This window comes from Rhamphochromis longiceps, linkage group LG17 (genome assembly GCF_057381845.1).
Source record: "Rhamphochromis longiceps isolate RC_006_pf linkage group LG17, R_longiceps_female_GT1.1, whole genome shotgun sequence".
Classification (NCBI taxonomy): Eukaryota; Metazoa; Chordata; class Actinopteri; order Cichliformes; family Cichlidae; genus Rhamphochromis; species Rhamphochromis longiceps.
Window position 1 is genome coordinate 4,530,218 of NC_140573.1, and position 12,506 is coordinate 4,542,723.

Sequence of the window (12,506 nt, forward strand, 5' to 3'; positions counted from 1 at the left end):
ACAACGGCAGGGAATCAAATCCCGCAGTGCCAGACGTGTTCCGCTGCTGAAGCCAGTGCATGTCCAGGCCCGTCTGAAGTTTGCCAGAGAGCACATGGATGATACAGCAGAGGATTGGGAGAATGTCATGTGGTCAGATGAAACCAAAGTAGAACTTTTTGGTATAAACTCAACTCGTCGTGTTTGGAGGAAGAAGAATACTGAGTTGCATCCCAAGTACACCATACCTACTGTGAAGCATGGGGGTGGAAACATCATGCTATGGGGCTGTTTTTCTGCCAAGGGGACAGGACGACTGATCCGTGTTAAGGACAGAATGAATGGGGCCATGTATCGTGAGATTTTGAGCCAAAACCTCCTTCCATCAGTGAGAACTTTGAAGATGAAACGAGGCTGGGTCTTCCAACATGACAATGATCCAAAACACACCGCCTGGGCAACAAAGGAGTGGCTCCGTAAGAAGCATTTGAAAGTCCTGGAGTGGCCTAGCCAGTCTCCAGACCTCAACCCCATAGAAAATCTGTGGCGGGAGTTGAAAGTCCATGTTGCTCGGCGACAGCCCCAAAACATCACTGCTCTCGAGAAGATCTGCATGGAGGAATGGGCCAAAATACCAGCTACTGTGTGTGCAAACCTGGTAAAGACCTATAGTAAACGTTTGACCTCTGTTATTGCCAACAAAGGTTATGTTACAAAGTATTGAGTTGTATTTTTGTTATTGACCAAATACTTATTTTCCACCCTGATTTACGAATAAATTCTTTACAAATCCTACCATGTGGATTAATGGATTTTTTTTTTTTCACATTCTGTCTCTCACAGTTGAAGTGTACCTCTGGTGCAAATTACTGACCTCTGTCATCATTTTAAGTGGGGGAACTTGCACAATCGGTGGCTGACTAAATACTTTTTTGCCCCACTGTAAGATCCCTTGAAAAATTATATAATGAAACTTGTGGATACTTACTAAAACAATATATGAAAGTAATGAGAAAGTGGCCACTTTCATGAGTAAATCATGTAAGCCTTATATGATTTACTCATGAAAGTGGCCACTTTCATGAGTAATCACATATAAGTTTTTACTATTTCTTTTCCATATGGGCATGCTTGACCTGAAACATTTCTCAGATGAAAGGGAATGCAATGTTTAATCCTGACTTAGTCTGAACTCAGTTATTCAGATGGCCATTCAGACCATGCAATGTGTACACAGTATTAAACCACAGTTTAACTCTTTTGTCCCTGTCACGGTCCTGGGTCAGTGACCCAGTGTTTTGAGTTTCTTGTGCCTCTGAGTTTTTTGTATTATGTTCTTAGTTCTCTTTGTTGTCCCAGCTTATTCTTTAGTGTAGTGTCTTAGTTTGGTTTTCTTGTATTCTGTTTAGTTCTCTGAGTTGGTGTTGTCTGTGTTTCTTAGTTGCTCTGTCTCCCCTAGTCTAGTTTGCGTCTGTGCTAATTCCTGTTTTACTTTGAAGGTCTATGTCTCATGTGAGTGTATCCTACTTTGCTCCCTTGTCTTGTCAGTTCTGATTTCTCCCAGCTGTGCTCTCCTTCTGTGTCTCATTCCCCTCGTTACTTCCCAGTGTATTTAAACCCTGTGTTTCTCTGAGTCAGTGTCGTGTTGTCCCTCATGCTGTGTGGATCTCCCTGTGAGTTTTAGTTTGTTGTTTCCCTAGTTTAGTTTAGTTTATATGTTTTTTTTCCTGCCAGCAAATAAAGCTGTGATTTTGAGTTCTTCCCCTGAGTCTGTGAGTCCTGCATTTTGGGTCCACATCTCCTGCCTGCCACACAGCGTTTCATGACAGTCCCCATGATAGAACGGAGAAAACCCAACTCATAGCGGTCAAAACATTTTATATTTCTTTTTATTCAATCATCTTCCGGAAGAGAGAGACCCCTGCACAGCCCAAAACGCCAGTTGCAGGATCTCTAACATTACCAGCTCAACATGTGTCTTATATGGTGTTATTTCGGTACTTCAGACGTCACACACGTCCCACGTGACACACACAGTTTCATTACAAACAAAACTTCTTCTATTCAGTTCCTCTTTTCTGTGTCTGATTTATGAATATGCCTGTGCACTAAAACTTCCTGTGCAGCTTGCAATAACTTCCCCTTTCTAAGGTCTGTTGCCAGGGCAACCTCTCTGAACTTAGTTTCACTCTGTCTGGAGCTCATAGTCTACAAAAAACATGCAGTTTCCTGTCAGCCTGTGACCTAGTCTCAAAGCTGGCCTTCTTTTACACATAAAACAATCTAATGAGCAAATACGCATTAAAAAATATCTCTCTATTTCTTAACTGACCTATAACAACAGCTCGATCAAGAAAAGCCAAAACAGATCATTCCCTCATAGAAACCACCTTATTTTATTTTTTCCTTTTGAGAGCAACAAACACTGCTCATCTGAATATTTTTGACTGCTCAAAATAAAATTAAGCGGAACGCTTTGAAAACATCACAATGGGAAAAAACTGCTTTTAGATCTTTGTTTCAGTTGTTTCTGTGATGTATTGAAATATAATTACAAGCACTTCATATGTTTCAAAGGCTTTTATCGACAATTACATGACATTTATGCAAAGAGTCAGTATTTGTAGTGTTGGCCCTTCTTTTTCTTTTTTTAAATTATATTCTTATTGGAAAAAAGGACTTGTTACAATAAACTGCATTGATATTATTTAGTCAAAAAAAAAAAAGAGGCCTCAGCCAGCACCACAGGACCTGGTGTAATTTAGAAGGCTTCAGCCAACAGCACACGCCCTTGTCTGCTGTAGATGGCTTCAGCTAGCAGCACCGGCCCTGATGTGCCTTAGATGGACTCTACCAACAGCAGCTAAGGCCCTGATGTAACGTAGGTGGCCTCCGCCATCAGCACAGGCCCTGGTGTAATGTAGATGGCCTTAGCCAGCAGCACAGACCCTGATGTTTTGTAGATGGCCTCAGCCAGCAGCACAGACCCTGGTGTGCTGTAGATGGCCTCTACCAACAGAAACTGAGGCCCTGGTGTGGCGTAGATGGCCTAAGACAGCAGCACAGGCCCTGTTGCAATGTTGATGGCCTTAGCTAGCAGCACAGACCCTGATGTAATGTAGATGGCCTAAGCAAGCAGCACATGCCCTTCTGTGCTTTAGATGGCCTCAGCCAGCAGCACAGGCTCTGGTGTGCTGTAGATGGCCTCTACCAACAGCAGCTCAGTCCCTTGTGTACTCAGAGGTGGGTAGTAACGAGTTACATTTACTCCGTTACATTTACTTGAGTACGTTTTTGAAAAAAATGTACTTTTAAAGTATCTTTATTGCACGATAGGTTTTACTTTTACTTGAGTACATTTGTGAAGAAGAAACGGTACTTTTACTCCGCTACATTTGCAAAATTTGACTCGTTACTTTTTAAAAAATAATTAGTTTAACACATTAGATAACATGCTGCCAGTGGAGTTTCCGGTAACTTTTTTACCAATCAGATGTGGCCATGCAGTGATATGACCAGTTTGAACCTGTGGCGGGCAGAGCGGCCCAAGCGTTTCAAAGTAGCGGACACACGGAAAGAAGAAACATTAAAAACATGGCAGAGCCAGTCGTCTACGCTAGAGCTGAAGAGGATGAACACCCTTGGCCTTTGTGGAGCAGGGAAATTATTTTACTGCTATTGTTAAATAATCATCATCATTACCATTGCATTAATAATAGAATCTGCAGCATTGATATTGTATTCAGAGGTTTAAACAGTGTGTGTGTCTTTTAGAAAGACTAAGTTGCAGGCTGACAGGAAGTTGCAGAGAGTTTGCAGAAGTGAAAGCAGAAGTGAAAGCAGAGTCTAAGTTATTCTGAGTAGCAGGTTAGACGAGGCTATTTGAATTACTAGGTTATTCAAATTGTCTGTTATACTTTTATATTCTTTTACTAAGCTCTTAGTAGAGGTTCTTGATTAAAACATTTATTCAACATAGTACATGTAGTTTCAGTTAGGTTATTACACATAAGGATGAGCTCTGGTTTGGTAAAAGGTCAGAAGTGCAACGGGTGAGATGAGAGAGCATGTAAGGTCAACACATACACACACACACACTAGTTAGACTCATTTATAGGTGAGAAGTTGGTCATGTTTGTCTCTGGAAAGAGGAACAGCGTCTGGCAGGATGTGGAGCTCGTGTTCCAGACGAGACGAAGACAACGTTCTTTTAAACTGTGTTAAAAGTCATTGTGGTTTTGATTTGACGTATGTATATATTCTGTTTGTGACGTATGAAGGGGTGTCGTTAATTCAAACCCTGATGCTATAAAAATCTGTGTATGCTTTGATTAAGTCGAAGATCAAGTGCTGTCTGCGTACAGTGGTCTTCCCACGCGTGTATTCATTAAAATCAATTGTTTGACCAAGATCTTCTGGACCTGGTTGTTTGTACTCTCCTTCCTCAATTATGTGAACCTTAACACCTTACATACAAAGGATGTTTCGCTTAAAAGCAGTACAAAAGAACAGCTATGTCTTCAGCGTCAGTGTCTTCAGTGAGAGCCAAAACAACAACTTTTCAGCGTGAAAAAACTCGTGTAACCTGAGGAAACAGTAAGTTTTCTCTAAATATCTTTTTAGCTGTGGTTAGCTGGATGTCAGTCTTATGTTACAGACGCTGTGTCGAGCTCGAGCTGCGAGTCATATTTTCGGCGCTACGTTGTAGTGAGATAAGTTTGTGGGTGTTTTGTGCAGCTTCGGTTGTCCTTTTAACTGCTCGCTGGTTAGCTAGCATGAGCTATAAGCTAACAGCTAGCATGGTTAATGACGCTAGAGTTCCACGCACATGTAAACAGCTCGTCTCTACTGCTTTAACTGTTAAGACAGAAGGCAATACTGCGGCTGACAGGGTTTATTATGTGAAACAGCAGCTTAATTTAAACAGTCTGCGTTAAGCTGGGCAAACACTGCGATTTTTTTCAGTCACGTTATTCAGCTCCTTACAGTGGCCCTGAGAGGCCAAACGGACTGCAACCTCAGAAAACACTTGCAAAAAGAAAAACGCTGCAAAAAGAAAAACGCTGCAAAAGCACACAAAGCACAACGGAAATAGGAAAAAAGACAACGGAAATGTTCCTGGGGAGACAATAACCCGACGGACCAGTTGCACGAACCAAAACATGCTAACCAGTGGCACTGGGAGACACTTCAAAGAAGTGGAGGAGAGGTAAATGTGTTGTAATCTCATGATTCTAATAATACTATAGATATCTGGAATATACATTCAAAGCTAATTCTAACAAAGATAATGTTTAATGTTATGGAACGCCAGGACTGCCATAATGAATTAATTAAATACACCATTAAATAATTAATTAAATGTGGCAATAATTAATTAAAATTGGAATTAATTAATTAAATAAATAGTTATGACACATGTAATTAATAAATTATTGACACATGTAATTAATTAATTATTGACACATGTAATTAATTAATTATTGACACATTTAATTAATTATTTAATGATATATTTATTTATTTCATTTTGGCAGTCCTGGCGCCTGGCTCTCATCATGAAATAATTTTATCAAACTCAGGGGGCGGGGTTAACGCTGATCGAGTCAAAACCATTGCTTTGGCCTGGTGGCCATTGTTTCTAGCACACAACAACCGGCATGTGGAAGCTAACAGAACTGAGCTTTGAAAAACCCTGTTTGTGTGTTACCAAATACCGTTTTAATATTTTTTTAGCCGAGAATGTAGTGGTTTAATCTTCATGTGTCTGGTCGGTTTGTCAAGATACAGCCTCTTTGCAAAAGTGTTTCGATGATTTTGGAGATGTCTGCCCAGTCTCACGGCAAAGCGTGGGATAGACCCGCTCGCCTCGCAAGCAATCCCACCGACAAAGCGCAGGCCCCGGTACACAGCTGTAGTAACCCCCGCTGACTTCTTTTACTGAGGTTATATTTATCGGTGTTTTATTTCCTGATGTTCTTATGTGTCCTACGTGTTTCAGTCGCCAATTCTGAATTATAACTAACATTAAAAACATGTTTAAGGAGGAGAGAGAGCAAATAAATCTGTTTAACATCTGATCTTTGGGTTTTTGTTCAGTAATCAGCGTGACCTGTGTATAAACACATAAAAGAGATAACGTTGGTGTTTCCGTCATGTATTAACTGCTGGCTTTAACTGTACAAAGATTGTTCGACACTATGAAACACATACAGATTTCATGATGTTCGGCTAGGTCAAATGGTGAAGAGTCCCAGATATACTCCCACTAGGTTTATATCTGGGACTCTCCACCATTTGACATTAGAACTGAAGAAGCTTCTCGGATGAGAGGTGAAACGTCTTCAAGCAACTTAAAGAAGTCCAGACGCTTTTCTTTGCAAGCTCCTTTGACTATTGGCCAACACCACAGGCCCTGGCGTAATGTGAATATCCTCAGCAAACACAACTGGCCCTGGTGTAATGGGGATGGTATCAGCCAGTAGCACAGGCCCTTGTGTATTGTGGATCGCATCAGCCAGCAACACAAGCCCTGGTGAAATGTAGATGGTATCAACGAGTAGCACAGGCCCTGGTGTAATGTGGTTGGCCTCATCCAACAACACTGGCCCTGGTGTAATGTGAATGTCCTCAGCCAACACCACTGGCCCTGGTGTAATGTGGATGGCATCAGCCAGTATCAAAGGCCCTTGTGTTTTGTGAATGTCATCAGCCAGCAACACAAGCCCTGGTGAAATGTGGATGGTTTCGGTCAGCAACACAGGCCCGGGTGTAATGTGGATGCAATCAACGAGTAGTACAGTCCCTGGTCAAACGTAGTTGGCCTCAGCCAGCAACGCAGGCCCTGGTGAAAGGAGAATGGTATAAGCCAGCAGCACAGACCCTGGTGTGGTGAATATGGTCTCACAGAGAGCACTGGCCCAGGTGTAATATGGGGCCAGTGCTCAGCCAGTAGCACAGGCCTTTGTATATTGTGGATGGGATCAGCCACCAAGACAGGCACTGGTGAAATGTAGTTGGCCTCAGCCAGTAGAAAAGGCCCTGTTATAATGTTGATGGCCTCATCTATCAACACTGTCCTTGGTGAAATATGGATGGTATTGGTCAACACCACTGGCCCTGGTGAAATGTGCATGATAATCCAGCACCACACACCCAGGTTTAATGTGGTTGGCATCAACGAGAAGGAGAAGCCCTGGTGGCGTGAAGATTGCCTCAAGGGAAGCACTGTCCCTGGTGTAACTTATCCACATTACACCAGGATACATTACACCAGGCTTCTATCGGCCTGTGATTCCGGTAGAAGCCGGCAACAAAGGCCCAGGTGTAATGTGGATGGCATCAACGAGCAGCAGAGGCCCTGTTTGGGTGAAGATGGCCTCACAGGAAGCACTGTCCCTGGTTTAATGTGGATGGTAGAAGCCGGCATCAGAAGCCCTGGTGTAATGTGGATGTCCTCGGCCAACACCACTGTTGGATGGCCCTGGTGAAATGTGGATGGTATCAACAAGTAGCACAGGCCCTGGTGTAATGTGGATTGCCTCCTCCAGCACCACAGGCCCTGGTGTGTTGATGATGGCCTCAATGGAAGCTCTGGCAGTGGTGTAATGTGGACGGCCTCATCCAACAACAGGCCCTGGTGAAATGTGGATGGTTTAGGACAGCACCACTTGCGCTGGTATAATGTGAATGGCCTTAGCCGACACCACTGGCCCTGGGAAATGTGCATGATATCAGTCACCACCACAGGCCTAGGAGTAATGTGGATGGCCTCAGCCCAGGGCAAAGGCCCTTGTGTGGTGAAGATCGCCTCACAGGAAGCACTCTCCCTGGTGTAAAATGTATGACCTCAGCCAACAACAGTGGCCCTGGTGTAATGTGAATGGCCTTAGCCAACACCACTGGCCCTGGTGTAATGTGGATGTCGTCAGCCAGGGCGTCAGCCAGGGCTTGTGTTGTTACAAGCCCTGGTGAAATGTAGTTGTCCTCACCCAGTAGCACAGGCCCTGGTGTAATGTGGATGGCATGACCAAGCAACGCAGGCCCTGGTGAAATGAGGATGGCCTCAGCAAGCAACAAAGGCCAGGGCCCTGGTGTAATGTGAATGACCTTAGCCAACACCACAGACCCTGGTGAAATGTACATGATATCGGTCAGCACCACAGGCCCTGGCGTAATATGGATGGCATCAACGAGCAGCAGAGGCCCTGGTGGGGTGAAGATGGCCTCACAGGAAGCACTGTCTCTGGTGTAATGTGAATGGCCTTAGCCGACACCACTGGCCCTGGGAAATGTGCATGATATCAGTCACCACCACAGGCCTAGGAGTAATGTGGATGGCCTCAGCCCAGGGCAAAGGCCCTTGCGTGGTGAAGATCGCCTCACAGGAAGCACTCTCCCTGGTGTAAAATGTATGACCTCAGCCAACAACAGTGGCCCTGGTGAAATGTGGATGGTATTGGCCAGCACCACTGGCACTGGTGCAATGTGGATGGCATCAGCCAACAATGCAGGCCCTGGTGAAATGAGGATGGCCTCACAGGGAGCAGTGGCCCTGTTGCAATGTGGATGGCATCATCACAGGCCTTTTTATATTGTGGATGGGATCAGCCACCAACACAGGCCCTGGTGAAATGTAGTTGACCTCAGCCATCAGCACAGGCCCTGGTGAAATGTAAATGTCCTCACCCAGTAGGACAGGCCCTTTTGTAATATGGATGGCCTCAGCGAACAGCAAAGAACCTTGTGTAGTGACGATCGCCTCACAGGAAGCACTCTCCCTGGTGTAAAATGTACGGCCTCAGCCAACAACAGTGGCCCTGGTGAAATATGGATGGTATTGGCCAGCACCAAAGGCCCTGGTGTGATGTGGATGGCCTGAGCCAAAAGTACAGGCCCTGGTGTGGTGAAGATGCCCTCACAGGAAGCACTCTCCGTGATGTAAAGTTTATGGCCTCAGCCAACAACAGTGGCCCTGGTGAAATATCGATGGTATTGGCCAGCACCACACACCCTGGTTTAACGTGAATGTCTTCAGCCAGTAGCACAGGCCCTTGTGTATTGTGGATCGCATCAGCCAGCAACACAAGCCCTGGTGAAATGTGGATGGTATCAACGAGTAGAACAGGCCCTGATGTGATGATGGCATCACAGGAAGCACTGGCCGTGGTGTAATCTGGATGGTCTCAGCCAACAACACTGGCCCTGGTGAAATGTGGATGGTAATTGCCAGCACCACAGGCCCTGGTGTAATGTGAATGGAATCAACGAATAGCACAGGCACTGGTGTAATGTGAATGGCCTCATCCCACAACACTGGCCCTGGTGAAATGTGGATGGTATTGGCACAGGCCCTGGTGTAATGTGAATGTCCTCAGCCAACACCACTGGCCCTGGTGTAATGTGGATCGCATCAGCCAGTATCAAAGGCCCTTGTGTTTTGTGAATGTCATCAGCCAGCAACACAAGCCCTGGTGAAATGTGGATGGTTTCGGACAGCAAAACAGGCCCGGGTGTAATGTGGATGCAATCAACGAGTAGCACAGTCCCTGGTCAAATGTAGTTGGCCTCAGCCAGCAACGCAGGCCCTGGTGAAAGGAGAATGGTATAAGCCAGCAGCACAGGCCCTGGTGTGGTGAATATGGTCTCACAGGGAGCAGTGGCCCAGGTGTAATATGGATGGGATCAGCCAGTAGCACAGGCCTTTGTATATTGTGGATGGGATCAGCCACCAAGACAGGCACTGGTGAAATGTAGTTGGCCTCAGCCAGTAGAAAAGGCCCTGGTGAAATGTTGATGGCCTCATCTAACAACACAGTCCTTGGTGAAATATGGATGGTATTGGTCAGCATCACACACCCTGGTGTAGTGTGAATGGCCTTAGCCAACACCACTGGCACTGGTGTAATGTGAATGGCCTTAGCCAACACCACTGCCCCTGGTGTAATGTGGATGGCATCAGCCAGTATCACATAACCTTGTGTATTGTGGATGTCGTCAGCCAGCAACACAAGCCCTGGTGAAATGTGGATGGCATGACCAAGCAACGCAGGCCGTGGTGAAATGTAAATGTCCTCACCCAGTAGGACAGGCCCTGTTGTAATATGGATGGCCTCAGCGAACAGCAAAGAACCTGGTGTGGTGAAGAAGCCGGCATCAAAGGCCCAGGTGTAATGTGGATGGCATCAACGAGCAGCAGAGACCCTGGTTGGGTGAAGATTTTCAAGTTATTCACATAATGAAAACCTATACTTTGTGTCGGGTGAGAACTCAATTCAAATGCATGTAATAGCGAGAAACGCACTAACGTGGTGAAATAAAGCGTTTTTCATGGTCTTCATAAAGACAGCTGTAACTTTTGATAGAAGACTTAGAAATACATATTTATAGCTTTATCTTATATAATTCAATATCCCCGTGCTGGGCAAACAGGTTTCGCAGCTGTTTGAGCTAAAGCCATAAATATGTATTTCTGAGTCTTCTATCAAACGTTACAGCTGTCTTTATGAAGACCATTAAAAACGCTTTATTTCACCATGTTAGTGCGTTTCTCGCAATTACATGCATTTGAATGGGGAACTCGCCTGAAACAAAGTATAGGTTTTCATTATGTGAATAACTTGAAAATCTTAGTTCAAACAGCTGCAAAACCTGTTTGCCCAGCACGGGGAAATTGAATTCTATAAGATGAAGCCATAAATATGTATTTCTGAGTCTTCTATCAAACGTTACAGCTGTCTTTATGAAGACCATGATAAACGCTTTATTTCACCACGTTAGTGCGTTTCTCGCTATTACATGCATTTGAATGGAGTTCTCGCCCGACACAAAGTAGTTTTCATTTTGTGAATAACTTGAAAATCTTAGCTCAAACAGCTGCAAAACCTGTTTGCCCAGCACGGGGATATTGAATTCTATAAGATAAAGCCATGAAGCGTCTGAAACGTCTATCAAAAGTTACACCGATTTATATGAAGTTTTGCAAAAACGCTTTATTTCGCCAAGACAGTGCGTTTCTGACGATTACATGCATTTGAATGGGGAACTCGCCCGAAAGAAAGTATCCGGTTGTTCAGTGATGACGCGACGAATCCTACTTCCGGGTCTAAAGTAGTCTGCGTTTAATATGGCTTTTGTGTTGTTAACATGTTTAATGTTTTGTATTTTCTTCTATTTGATCTCAAAAAGCTCCTAAAACAGTCAGTGATCACTGTTGACCTCCCTCGGCTTTTATTACCACTAATCATTTATTTAAGCTCAGTTTTTAAAACCTTAGGATGTAACTACAGCCCAGCCTATGCAGCAGTATATGAATGACTAACCTCGTATTGTGGATGGATTATCTCAGTTGTTCTCCTGGCTGAAGTTTGGTCCTTTTACAGCATCCTGCCATGCGATTACATTTGTTCCTGACCACCGAGAACACTCATGGTAACTTTTATCAAGTGGAAAAAAAGTTAGCTTGTTTATATTATGCTAACATAGCTGTGTCGCTAGCGGTCACGTAGCACATCATTATATACCAGCTAGCCAAACTTCAGTAACCCTACAAACGTCACTGCTGTTTAGTTTTCTGTCTTCATTTATGCTGGAAGTGATAGCAGAGCTGTACGTTTTAATTTGTTTCCAAAACCCCGCAGTCAGGACATGCTATATTGTATTTACATAGAAGCTAGCGAGCTAACTCCCTGCTAACTTCTAAGTCTGTTAAATGTCATAAATTCCGTTTTCATGGATGCCTGGATGTTAAACTCAATTGTTACACCTGGTAGAGCAGAACGCTGATCATTTTATTAAAGATGAAAGACTTTAGACAGTTTTTCAACTCTCAGTAATGCCATAGTGATCGTTTGATATATGGACCTGCAGCGGAGTTTAGACCCAGACACGGCTAGTGACGTCAGACTGAACAACCGGATAGGTTTTCATTATGTGAATAACTTTAACATCTCAGCTCAAACAGCTGCAAAACCTGTTTGCCCAGCACGGGGATATTAAATTCTATAAGATAAAGCCATAAATATGTATTTCTGAGCCTTCTATCAAAAACTACAGCTGTCTTCATGAAGTTGTACAAAAACGCTTTATTTCGCCAAGACAGTGCGTTTCTGACGATTACATGCATTTGAATGGGGAACTCGCCTGAAACAAAGTATAGGTTTTCATTATGTGAATAACTTTAACATCTTAGCTCACACAGCTGCGAAACCTGTTTGCCCAGCACGGGATTATTGAATTCTATAAGATAAAGCCATAAATATGTATTTCTGAGTCTTCTATCAAATGTTAGAGCTGTCTTTATGAAGACCACGATAAACGCTTTATTTCACCACGTTAGTGCGTTTCTCGCTATTACATGCATTTGAATGGAGTTCTCGCCCGACACAAAGTATAGGTTTTCATTATGTGAATAACTTTAACATCTTTGCTCAAACAGCTGCAAAACCTGTTTGCCCAGCACAGGGATATTGAATTCTATAAGATAAAGCCATAAATATGTATTTCTGAGTCTTCTATCAAAAACTACA